Consider the following 13,415-nt stretch of genomic DNA (forward strand, 5'->3'; position numbering starts at 1 on the left):
CCTGCGCTTTTTGAGTCACACCCTTGTCTACCCAGCGGATAAGAAAAGGCAGAGCAGTGACTATGGCTCACCAACTCGTTACGAAACTGAGTTTTGGCAAGATGCCATCCACTCACATGGAGGGTTGCCCTCTGAAAACAGCCCCACAAAACCCACTCTTATGCCCACTAAGAGGCAGTTTGTTGGGTTTGTTGTTCGTCACATTATTCCCTCAGGAGAAATTCCTGCCTGTCCTTATTACAATACTTTGGTTTTTCCTGTCCAATTAGTCTCTCTTTATGCCATGGCTGCTATAAGTTGTGTAAGTGATCAAGCAGCTTTCTCTTTCTTCCTGGCTGCTAGGATGCCAATTAGTACCAGATTCACAGTCCTTTTGTACAAACTGTGTAGGCTTTTATGGGATGTGTTTTTTTTAAACTTGGTTTGTTCTTAGTTCCATGCTATCCACCTTCCTAGATTGCTTTTTCTTTTCTCAACTACTTATAATTTATGTTATATCTCATTGTAAAATACCTCAGTTGTTACCAAAAGAAGATATCAGGTAAAGAGAGAATGGAGAAAGAAGAGATGGGAAACAGATGGGGGGAAAAGAAGGATGGGAAGGATGGAGGGAATGAGGGAGGAAGGAAAAAAAATTAAGAAAAAAAGAGAAACTGTAAGGCAAGGAAGGGATAGGCCATATTTTTTCGTGGTAATACACTGAAATGAGAGTCTTGCAGGATTCAAATAGTCAAAGGGTCATAGAAAAGGAAGTACAGATTATTATAGTCATGAATTACATAAAAATCATTTCAAAACTAAAAATCGGGAACTCTCTAAATGCATTGTTCATTATTTGCTGCTATTTAATTATGTCCAAGACTTGAAATATGTAGCAAGAGATGGAATGAAGCCTTTCCTATTGTTTCAGAAGTTTGGCTTCAAATCTAAGAACCAAAGGTGACTATTATCTCCCACATTCGAAAAAGATGTTCTAGACACATTCCTATAGAACTTACTAAGAGGTAGCTAAACTGATTTCTTCAACTACCAAGTCTACCAGCCAATGCCAGCCTGGAGTTGTTGAAGATGCAATAGAGGAGATTTTTCCTGAAAGACATTAGTAGGAATGGAAAGCAATTGATGTTTTCCCTTGACTCCTCCCGGGGTGCATCCTCTCCTACACACACACACACACACACACACACACATGCCTCTGAAACTAAAAGTGAGGGACTTGAAGGAAGCTCTGATAGAGACTGAAATCATCTTCTCTAGGATCCGATGGGCACCTCAGCCTCCAGGTGGATATTTGTTGAGCTGCAGACTCTTGGGTACCTGCCCCTTTAGAGAAGGCTGGGGAGAACTTTGCCTGTTGAGTGTCTTCAGGAAATGGGAGCCATGCATGGAGATAGACAGTGAGGCAGCTAGAGAAGTCTAAGGATGGGAGGCTGGCTGGAGGAAACTATAACAGACGATGAGGAGAGAGCACAGCAGTGGGGGAGATCTGCACTTCCAGAGTTTTCCTTCAGGCCAAGTGAAAGTTGCAGAAGGTAGCCAGACTCTAGACAGCTTGAAAGGATCCTAATGGAGAGGATTACCAGCCAGCTGGAGGAAACCCCTGGAGTGGGCATCTGTAGTAAGACAGAAGGAAAGTTCTGAGAGGTGAACCAGAGGAACTCTCACCCGTATCAAGAAATTGCAGTGTGGACATTCCCAGAAGGGCCTTCCCAAAGAACCCACCAACACACCTGGCAAAGGAGGAATCATTGGGCACCTACCCCAAAGAAGGCTGACACCTGGCCTTTGCACAACAGGCCTTCACTCCTTTTCTTCTCATGGCTGGGGGAGTAGAAGCCATTCCTGGGTCAGGCCACAGTTGAATTGAGTGCCGGCCTAATTTTGGTTTTGATTTTAATTAAATATTTTTTTATAGCTAGGAACAACAAATACTGACGTAATTCCTAAAAGTAACCTCAAAAGCAATGGGATCTCTCATCCTGGGGTGGAAAACCTGAAAGACGATGGGCAAAAAGGTTTTCATGATTTATATGCTCTCAGGTCTAGCCCATTCAATAACTCACTTACATAGCTACATAACTTTAAGTATTCCAATTCAAAATAAAAGACAAAACAGTTGAAATGCTACCAAAAAAAAAAAAAAAAAAAGACTGGGATACCTAGTAATATAAACTACCTGTATTTGGGTGCCTGGACAGTTCAGTTGGTTGAGTGTCCAACTCCTGATCTCAGCTCAGGTCGTGATCTCCTGATTCATGTGTTTGAGCCCCGCATCGGGCTCTACACTATCAGTGCACTGCTTGGGATCCTCTCTCTCCCTCTTTCTGCCCCTCCCTGCTTGTGCTCTCTCTCTCTCTCTCTCTCTCTCTCTCTCTCTCTCTTTCTCTCTCTCAAAATAAATAAATTTTAAAAGAAAATAAACTACCTGTATTCTCCTCAAAGCACTTACAAGATGTGTTGATTAAAAATTATATTGATGGTATTACCCCACACCCTTAATTTTTCTCTTTCTCAGATAAATGATTGGCCTCCCATCTTCCTTCTCCTTTCCCAGATTATCCTTTTTTTTTTTTTTTTTTACTTTTTTCTATTTAGCTTAATTAGAGTAAAAGGGGAAAAAAAGGAAAGGCAGGAGTTTGTAAGTTTCAGAAAATCAGTACAACTTCTAAATTCATCAGGAACAGAACTTATAATAACATGGTCAGAGAGACATTTTCATACAACAGTGAATTCATTCAATTTTGTACGCAACACTCTATCCCGTGCCTTGCTCGGAGGACATACTCCCTGACAACAGAAGACTTTATATGCCTGATAGTGACTTACTCAGACTACATCCCTCTCAACAATGCAGCTTCATGAAATCGGTGTTCACCAGGCTTCCTTCTCAACACAGCCCCGCATTCTTCCTGCGATCAGCCATGCCAAATGTTTTACCGTTTGGATATAAAATTCTCCACTAAGTAATCCTAAATCATTTGCAAATTGCTTTCATAACTGTACCCTAAATTGAGCCTTCAATTTTTTTCTCTCTCTCTATAAAATTGAGTTTTCTAAATGAGTATGGTTCATCTTCTTTCCTAATGACTACTTTCAAAATGTCTGCATACAGGCTATTTTAGCTTACTCGAAACAGGTGGCCAGAGCCAGAAAAACGGGGGGCCTGAGTCTCCAGCCCATTGAAACGCATTTCCTCCCTAGCAGCAGCTGCCCTTCTGGGCATTTTTTGAACTGTGAGTCCTCCCACTAGCAATACAATTAATCAGAGACTGCTTTTAGAGAAATGCATGTAAAATCGAGAATACACAATTAAATGAGACAAAAATTGGTCAGTGCAGTAAACCAGGTTTGGTGGACTGTATGTGATCCTTCGATCCACAAATTGTTCCAGAAATATATAAAACGAATGAATAGTTTCCTATATATTTTCTGATATGCCTCTGGTTACGCTTGCTGCATCACAAATCATTACAAAACTTGGGGCTTTAAAGCACCTATTTTATTTGGGACAGTACTCTGTGGATTGGGAATGTAGGAAAGGCTTGGCTGGGTAGTTTTCAGCTGGGGACTCTCAGAAGGTTGCAGCAGGAGTTGGGCTACGAGTTGGAGCCAACGTAAGGGTCTACTAGGCTGGTCATCCCAGGTGTCTGTCTCCACAGTGCTGGCGGTTGATATCGGCTATAGCTGGGCACTTGTTTGGGGCTGTCCAGAGTGCCAGCACACTCCATTCTGGAAGCCTCGGGTTTGGACTGTAGGGCAGTTACTCCCCCCGGAGCGAGCATCTCAAGAAAAAGTAGAGGAAGTTGCATGACTTTTTATGAACAAGCTCCCAAAGTTACCCAGTGTTGCTTACCCTGCATTCTGTTGCTTACGAACTAGTTAGTATGGTTAGCCCAGATTCCATAGGACAGGACACAGACCCCATCTCTCCATGGGAGGAACGTCAAAGAATTTGAGTACAAGTTTTAAAACTGCCATATTTCAATTCATTTATTGTAACAACCATCCTTCTCCCACCTCATACACTAACAAGTCCCCTCGCACACAAAAGAAAGCTTCTGTAATTACATTCTCCTTTAAAAAAAAATCCTGGCTGAAATGTAAAGCATTTGAAAGTACAGGATTTAATTATTTAGTTTAAAATGAACATTTTTGGTTGTTAGAAGGGGAAAAAAGTTGAAAGATATTTTGTCTTTTTTCACCTGGACGGTAAGGATGGAATTTAAACATTTTTAAATGGGTCTGACATTGCTTCACTGAGACTGAGAAGTCTCTATGAACAATTCAACTAATGATTTTGGTTCTAAGCCACGGTTTGATTACCATTTTGACACCACAGGCTTAAATAAATTTTCCAAAAAGATCCCGTTCTATTAACTACAAAATAATGCATTTTAAGGCTTCTGACAATGCCAAAGTCATTGAAAAGCATCTCTATTCCTTTTTCAATGCATAAGGTACTTAAATGTTACTGTTTTTTCATGGCTCTGGAGTTATCTTGCTTTGCATTATCTTCTTCCCAGGCAGACCAGATGCACGTGAGCAACTCTTAGTAAGGTGATCGAACTCATGATCTTTCTGGTAGAACTTCTGAGAGTTGGGACATTTCTTTTTTCTTTCTTTCTTTTTTTAGTTTATTTATTTATTTTGAGAGAGAGAGAAAGCACAGGTGGCGGAGAGGCAGAGAGAGAATCCCAAGCAGGCTCTGCACTGTCAGCACAGAACCTGATGCAGGGCTCAAACCCAAAAACCTTGAGATCAGGACCTGAGCTCCTGAGCTGAAGTCAGATACTTAACCAACTAAGCCACCCAGCTGCCCCTGAGAGTTGGGGCATTTCGGAAACTCATTTCTACCTGGAAGGTAGAATCACCTACCCTATCTTCCCTGTCCCACATGTCCTGTACGAGGTTCAAAAATAACAGGTTGTACACTTCATTGTTCACTTGTCTGTCTCTTCTGATAACTATACACTCAGTCAGTGGCAGGAATGGAAGTTTCAGTCACCTTTTCATCCCCAATGGCTGGAACATAGAAGATGGTTAACAAACATTAGATCATTCTATTTTCTTGTTTTTCTTGTAAAGGCATTGTTACTGAAGCTTTAAAAAAAATGTATGAGTACATCTTGCTTATTTAAAAGCATGTTGAATACCGTGGGTTTTCAAACCTTTCAGGAACAACAGTTTTGGTTATCTAAATCAGTGGTTCTCAATCCTGAGTCACACTGAAGGTCTTGCAACGTTCCAGCTCAAACTACAGCTTAGTCTTGCAGGGATGTGCTTTTTCTGGTCCAGGATCCAATCCAAGATCCTACACTGCATTTAGTTGTCATATCTCCTTAGTCTGCTTCAATCTGTGACATTTCCCATTCCTTCTTGGTCTTCCATGACCTTAGCACTTTAGAAGGGTATTGATCAGTTGACTTGTAGAAGGTGCCCCAACTTGGAAGCCTTTCATTTGCTGATTATTACATTGAGGCTTTTCATTTTTGCCAGAATACCATAAAAGTGGTTTGCCCTTCTCAGTACATAATGTCAGCAGGTGCATTATGTCAATGCGTCTTATTTCTGGTGATGTTAATCTTGATCACTTGGTTGAGATTGTATCTGCTAGGCTTCTCCACTGCAATGTTACTAGTTTCACTGATGTAATTAATGAATTTCCTGGGGAAAATACTTTGAGACTATGCAAATATCCTCTTTCTTCTCAAACTTCTTCCCCAAACATTGAAACTAACTTTAGCATGTGTCCATGGATCTTGCCTGCAAAAATTCTTACCATGGGGTTCTAATGGCAATTTTCTATTTCCCTCATTTCTTCCACAGTTATTGAATTCATCTGTAAGGAAACACTATCCCTTCTTCTCCCATTTGTTTAACTATTCATTTATTTAATTATGTTAGTATGAACATATGGATCAAGTTTTTGTAAGCTCCCAGGTGATTCTAATTTGTTCTCAGGCTTGAAAACCACCACTAGGTGATCTTTGAACCTGGCTCATAATGGGCTTCCCCTAGTTTGCCTGCTAATATAATGGTCTTTGTCCTTTCAATATGTGTATTGTTGATATGATCTGTTCAACAGGCTTGTTGATTCTCTAAAATTTATAGAGAAATTCAAAGGACCCAAAATAGCCAAAAATTTTTGAAAAAGAAGAAACGTAAGAACTAGCACTACCAGATTTAGACTTATTGTAAAGCTACAAGAGTCAAGACAGTGCAGCATTGGTATAAAAATAGGCAAAAGATCAATGCAATGGAATAGAATCCAGAAATAGACCCACACGTGTGTACAGGCATATCTCTGAGATGTTGTAGGTTCACTTCCAGACCACTGCAATAAAGCAAATATCACAATAAAGAGAGTTAAATGAATTCTTTGTTTTCCCCATGCATATAAAGATATGTTTACACTATACTATAGTCTTTTACGTGTGTAATAGCATTCATTATGTCTAAAAAAACAATGTACATACCTTAATTAAAAAGTACTTTATGGCTAAAAGATGCTAACCATCGTCTGAGCTTTCGGCAAGTCATAATCACTGATCACAAATCACCATAACAAATATACTAATAGTGAAAATACTTGAAATGTTATGAGAATTACCAAAATGTGACACAGAGACACGAAGTGAGCAAAAATGCTGCTAGAAAAGTGGTGCAAATATACTTGTTTGCCACAGGGTTGTCACAAAACTTCAGTCTGTAAAAAGAACATAATAACTGCAAAGCACAATAAAGCAAACCTGCAATAAAATAAAGCATGCCTGTAATCAATGTATTTTCAACAAAATTACTAAGACAATTCAGTGGGGTGAAGGATAATCCTTCTGGCAAGAGGCTCTGGAACAATTAGACATTCATACGGAAAAATATAAATAAATCTTGACCTTTTCCTTATAACTAATTCAAAAGGATCATAGACCTAGATATTAGGGCAAAAAGTAGACAACTTCTATGAGAAAATTTCAAGGAAAATCTTAGTGACCTGGAGTTTGGCAAAAGCACAAGCCACAAAAGGAAAAGTCAATAAATAGACTTAATCAAAATCACAAATTTTCCTCTTCAAAAGATAGTGTTAAGAAAATGAGAAGACAAATTCACAGAGTAGACTTTTAGCTATAATATATGAAAAACCCTTACCACTGAATAATAAAAGGACAAATGACCCAATTTTTAAAAAGTTGAACAGACGCTCCACGAAAAAATACATATGGTTAGTAAATAAGCAGTGTGCTCAACATCATTAGTCACTAGGTAATTACAAGTTGAAGCCATAAGGAGACATCACTATGGGCCTATTAAAAATAAGTAAAAATTTAAAAAGTGATCGTATCAAACGCTGGCAAAGACGTGAAGGAACTAGAACTCTAAAACACTGTTGATAAAAATGGTACAGTCACTTTGGAAAACAGTGTGTCAGATTTTTAAAATTTACACATGCATTTACCACATGACCAAGCCATTCGACTCTTAGATGTTTATGCAAGACAAATGGAAACATACACCTATACAAAGACTTGTCCATGAATGTTCAGAGGGGCTTTATTTATAATAGCCACAATTCAAATACCTATCAATAAATGAGCTGTTCAGAAAATTATGGTTTTTCCATACAATGGAATGTTACTTAGAAAAAAAATTTTTTTTATTAAATGAGCCATTAATACATGCAACCTCTTTCTGGTAAAGCACATGGGAACAAAAGAGTACATATACAATTCCGTTTATATGCAATTATGGAAAATACAGACAAAACAGTAGTGACAGAAATCAGGTTGGAGGTTGCCTGGGGATGGCAGGGAGGGACAGAAGGAAGAGTTTACAAAGGGACATGAAAAAACATGGATACGCTTGATCGTGAGCTTATTGTCTATTAATCACACTTCAAGAAAGCTGTTTTTAAAGAAAGACATTACAAGAAAACAAAAGTACTGGCCCCACACTTTAATCCGTGTTCCCTCATGAACACAGATTAAACGACAGCAATGGGGAATCTGATCCTGGATCCCTTACCTAGAAATTTGGATTTAATTGATAAGCAATATGACATAGATTTCAAAATTTATATCAAGGTTCCTCACATGATTCTGATATACAGCAAAATTTAAGAGATGTAGGGTCTGTTCCATGACCCTAGACTATACTGCTAGCCCTGAAAAATCCTCACTTAAACTAATGACCTTAATTACCGGGGCTCAGTGTTGGAAAAATATGAGTGGGTCATGTAAATCCATCATCACTTCCAGAAAACAACCTGAAGCCCTGAATATTGATGGCTAATCAGTAGTGCCATCTCAGTAAAATAAAGGATAACTTGTTTATGGAAAAGGAGTGAGCTGTTGAGGGTTCAGTGCGAGTGCTAATAACTGAAAAACGCGCAACCATACCTGCAATGTGTAGGGAATAAGTAACTCAGAAAATAAACTTTTCTGAAATGCCCTGATGAACAGGAACAGATAAAAGGTACAAGAGAAGTTTTTTGTTGTTTGTTTCTTGTTTTTTTAAAAAAAGAAAAAATTCAGAAGTTCTGGGCAATGGGTCAGGAAGTCAAGGAAGTCAACAACTTGACTCATCACTCTGAAAGGCATTATCTGTCAGTAGAAGCTTATGTTCGCTTTCATTTGGCATCCTCTATATTTTTTCTATTGTATAGCATTCAATGTTGTTTTCGTTTTTAATATACTTGTTTTATTGTTCCTTTCTTCAAAAAGATATCTGAAATTCTTTTCCTTCTTCTTATCAGGCATGTAAATAGTTGTGCAGTTTAATGTTTTGGTTTATTGGTTTATTAATTTTAAGGATTTAGGGCCTCTTTTTGAACTTCTTTTACCATAAGAATGTTTACATTCCTTTTCACCAACTACAGCTTATTACAGGGTGTGAGGAAATGAGTTCACTGTGCTCAATCCTCAGCTGTTTTCTTCCAGCAATGCTGATAAGGCCCCGTAGAATTCCTTTAGGAACAAGGAAAGAGACAGAAATTGTAGATTTCAGTCATCTGTCCCTCCCTAACGCTGACGAACATTTGTCCTGAATTCCACTGAAACACTTTATAGATAATGACCAATCTGTATGATCCTAACTGAAAACTTGGCAACCTCACTATTTTATAAAGGCAAGAACCCAAGAGGGAAGCAAGAGCACTTCCAGATCATGTCTGACCTTCAACCGGTGTGCAAAACTAAAGGCGCTAAAATCCCTGAGTTTTGTATAAGGAAAAACTCCAGTTCCCGGTATTTATTAGAAATGGCAAAAATTAATGTTTGTTTTATAATTCTTTATAGCTGGGATACTATTTAACTAGGAAAGGTACAGGACTCTTTTACAGAAAAAAAAAATGAAATAAAAGAGCTCATATCTACATCATCCCACACAGAAATATACCAGGTAACATTACATGTTGCTTACAACATGGATCAAAAATGGCTTCTGAATATTTGTAGCATTAAGTCACAAGTGGATTAAATAAGATCAAAATCTTTTTTTTTTTGGTTTGTTTTCAACTTATTTCTGTTCATAATTTTTAATTTTGTAAGAACTTTGCAAGTAGTGATTTAATAATGAGTCATACACAGGAAGTGACTATTGCCCCAATTTAAAAAAATGGACACTGGTTTCACATGGCCACATTAAGAGAAATTACAACTTCCAGGTTCTCACTGTTGTTTGGGGCACAGTCTTAATGAATTAAGCCATAGAAGATGAAATATACTGGGGTTTCTGGAAAGAATCTTTGACTAAAGGAGAGAATGACCACATGTGATCTTGAACACAGTTTAATAGACATGAAAGTCATGATAAGGAGAGCATGAGAAAAAAAATCAAAACAAATGGCATATATTATTACTGACAAGCATGAGGGCAACTCAAATACAGAGAATTGCAAAGTAAATTTGTATGGCATGTACAGTCATGACCCAAGTCCCATATAGATAGAATGAGCCTATAATTTCATGCCCAAACAGGATACTTTTGAGAGTAAAAGGGCACAATTAACAGCTGCTCTGGGGCAACAGGCATAAACCAGGACTATCTTGGGTGAACCAAGAAAGATATGTAACTCCTTACAGAGAGCAGAGGGTAATGAGATTTGAAGGAAGAGGGCAAGAGGAAGACCAGAATCTCTTGACAAGCTGCTTAAATATGAAGTGACAGGTCACTAGAAACTACTACAAAAGAGATCGCGTACGATAAAGAAAATGATATTTTTGGCGTTCATGCGGCTAATCAGATGAAGACAGACTAAAGGCAAGCAGATTGGCAAGGAAGTTGCTGGAGGCGGCAAGCTCGAGGCTGGGTGGCTGTAGAATGAAAATATGCCGAGAGTGAATTTAGGAAGCACCTGAGGGGAAGACATCCAGGATGGACAGCACGTTGATTGCAGGCCAGTCAGGCAAAACAGTACAGTGATAAGACCAGAAATGTAGGGATGGGGAAAAAGATCAAAAAGAAACCCGGAGAAACGTCAGCACAGACACAAATGCTCAGGAAGGACATGTGAAAAATGTGGTGTGTAGATAGAATGCAAGATGAGAAATTAGGAGAGTCCAGGAAAAGGGTAAAGGAAAGAAAAATAATAGTGTGAGGATGATGAAAAGAAAAGAGTAAGTTTGAAAGGAAGAGCATCCAAGATGAGAAGGGGTTCAGTGATGTTAGTACAGTGTCAAGACTGAGAAGGAAAGAAAAGTTAGTATATTTGACTTGAGGGATAGCATGAAAAGTTTTCATTTTGAGCAACTGTGCAATTGCAACCAGAGTTCAATTTTTTTGTAAATGTGGTTATGAAAAAGGAGAGATATTTCAGTCTTTAGAGAAATAGCTGTAATCCTTTGCACATGATACAAGGAATCAGTTGGAAATATAATCAGAAAATGGGAATTTTATTTGCACAGCAAAGGAAAGCATCAACCAAACAAAAAAGCGACCACCGAATGGGAGAAAATATTTGCAAACGATATATTTGACAAGGGGTTAATATCCAAAATATATGAAGAACTTCTATAATTCAACACCAAAAAGAAGAAGCCCTTTGAAAACTCCATTTAAAAATAGGCAGAGGACTTGAATAGACATTTTTCCAAAGAAGATGCAGATGGCCAACAGACACAGGAACAGATGCTCCACATCACTCATCATCACGGAAGCAAATCAAAACCACAATGAGATATCACCTCACACCTGTCAGAAGGGCTAGTATCAAAAAGACAAACAGGGGCGCCCGGGTGGCGCGGTCGGTTAAGCGTCCGACTTCAGCCAGGTCACGATCTCGCGGTCCGTGAGTTCGAGCCCCGCCTCGGGCTCTGGGCTGACGGCTCGGAGCCTGGAGCCTGTTTCCGATTCTGTGTCTCCCTCTCTCTCTGCCCCTCCCCCGTTCATGCTCTGTCTCTCTCTGTCCCAAAAATAAATAAAAAATTAAAAAAAAAAAAAAGACAAACAAATAACAAGTTGGCAAAGCACGTGGAGAAAAAGGAGCCTCCCTGCACTGTTGGTGGGGCTATAATTTGGTGCAACTACTGTGGAAAACAGTATGGAAGTTCTTCAAAAATTTTTAAATAGAAATAGCATAATAATCCAGTCATTCCAGTACTGGGTATTTACCCAAAGAAAACAAAAACACTCATTCAAAAAGATATATGCAGGGGCGCCTGGGTGGCGCAGTCGGTTAAGCGTCCGACTTCAGCCAGGTCACGATCTCGCGGTCCGTGAGTTCGAGCCCCGCGTCAGGCTCTGGGCTGATGGCTCGGAGCCTGGGGCCTGTTTCCGATTCTGTGTCTCCCTCTCTCTCTGCCCCTCCCCCGTTCATGCTCTCTCTCTCTCTCTGTCCCAAAAATAAAAAAAAAATAAAAAAAAAAATAAAAAAAATAAAAAAATAAAAAAAAAAAACGTTGAAAAAAAAAAAAAGATATATGCACCCCTACGTTTATTGCAGCATTGTTTACAGTAGCCGAGATATGGAAGCAAACCAAGTGTCCACTGATAGATGAACGGATAAAAAAGATGTGGTATATATACGCAACAGAATATTATTCAGCCATAAAAAAAAAGTAGATCTTGCCATTTGGAACATGGATGGACCTAGAAGGTATTATGCTAAGTGAAATAAGACAGAGATAGACAATTACCATATGATTTCGCTTATATGTGGAATCTAAACAAAGAAACTAACAACCAGAAACATACAGAGAGCAAACATGGTTGCCAGATGGGCGGAAGTTCCTGGGGGTGCGGGAAATAGGTTAAAGGGTTTAAGAGGTACAAACTTCCACTTACAGGTGAAGGGTTTGAGAGGTGCAAAATTCCAGTTACAAAATAAATAAGTCACGGGGATGAAAAGCACAGCATAGGGAATATAGTCCACAACATTGTGATAGTGTTATATGGTGACAGACGATAACTATATATGGTGGTGAGGTAGCGTAATATAAAGAATTGTTGAGTCACTACATTGTACACTTGAAACTAATGTGACATTGAATGCCAACTATATACCAATTTAAAAAAGAAAGAAAATAGAAATTTTATAGAATTTTGGACACATGTGCTTGATGGCTGCTTTTTTTGCTGCATTTATTTATTATTGAATTCACCATGTAAAACTCATTGTTTCACCTCTCTTAATATTCTCATTCTTGGTAACTCCGGGCTCTCCTTGGTTTACTGTTCATAATGTTACGCTCAGTTTTGACTCCAAACTCCTATTTGTCAAGCTCAGTTCAATCAGATCCCATCCAAGCTAACCAAACAAACTATTTTAAACTATTACTCTTTAATGAATAGATTCATTTTTTACTGTGACATAATTTGAGGAAGTGTTGGGTATGAGAGAAGTCTCTCTTAATGGGATTACGGAAATGGGGGAAAAAATGGAAATATCCTTCAGACAGTTTCCTCCAATGACCTAGGAAATGTAGAACTAGGCCTGTCAGTCACCTGTGAAATTGAAGTAGGAAAGAATTCCTCTTTTCCTAAATTTCTTGACACCTTAAGCCAGGTTGACTCATTTTCTAATGAATTCTAAATTTTTTTGAAAATTAAATGTGACACATGGAATTTTGGTATTTACAGTCTTGTCCGATGGGACACATAAGATGGCAGAATTTGCTGATTATCTTTTTGTCCTCAAATAAAAATTGGATTGTACTCCCATTTATTGCCTTCTAAATGAATTGGCCATTACATAAGAGTCCTAATAACTTTTCTTTTTGGCTTAATTCTCACCTTTTCTTGACAACTTTGTTCTGATTCAGGCCCTACTTGCTTTGGCTTTTGTATATATTAGAAAAAGCAACTCTTCAACACTTTGCTTCGATCTGTTGGAAAATATCATAATAAATGTGAACATCTATAACATCTTTGATGTAAATGCTGCCCCTAGCGTTGTGCAGTATACAACCTACACAACCACACAC

This window comes from Neofelis nebulosa, chromosome 6 (assembly GCF_028018385.1).
Source record: "Neofelis nebulosa isolate mNeoNeb1 chromosome 6, mNeoNeb1.pri, whole genome shotgun sequence".
Lineage (NCBI taxonomy): Eukaryota > Metazoa > Chordata > Mammalia > Carnivora > Felidae > Neofelis > Neofelis nebulosa.